Consider the following 660-nt stretch of genomic DNA (forward strand, 5'->3'; position numbering starts at 1 on the left):
CTTCTCCTCATTTCAGTTTCATTCCCTGACCGTGACTCGGCCTTTCGGTGACGTGGCGCAGCTGTGCCACGGTTCAGTAGCGAAGACTCGCGCACGGGAGTCAATGACAGGGCGATGAAGCAGTGCATAACGCCAGCGCAGATCGAAACAGAGGTGCATAACAAATAAGAATTAATCAATATTTTTTCCCGGTAGGTAAAAGACACTAGATCGAAAATATACTTTCAGTATTTAGAAAACACAAAAACTAAAATGTAAGGTGAAAATATAGAGTGGTTTCCTGTAATATAATTGTCTCTTGTAAAGGACTGTATATAAGCCATCAAACGTTGAAATCACAGTTCAGTAATGACTGTTCTCGGCTCCTCGACGCATATCAAATGTCACGTGAGGTCTTTTAACACACGCAGCACTAAGTGAGATTATTCACTTAAATATAGATAACAGCAAGATCGATAAAAAGAAATTCTGCTTTTAAGACACGTCACTCGGTCCTTTCTATAAATCTGGAATGCCTTATTAGTCGAAGCGACATCTGTGGTGCCTCCTCTCCTGGGTGCCAAAGCCCGGTCGGTCATTGCTAATCAAGAGCTGCCTCGGAACTTTCAGAAAATGACACCGTTCTTGGTCTAAACCTGGGGATGAGATAGCATTGCCCTC

The sequence above is a fragment of the Penaeus monodon genome, chromosome 22 (genome assembly GCF_015228065.2).
Source record: "Penaeus monodon isolate SGIC_2016 chromosome 22, NSTDA_Pmon_1, whole genome shotgun sequence".
Classification (NCBI taxonomy): Eukaryota; Metazoa; Arthropoda; class Malacostraca; order Decapoda; family Penaeidae; genus Penaeus; species Penaeus monodon.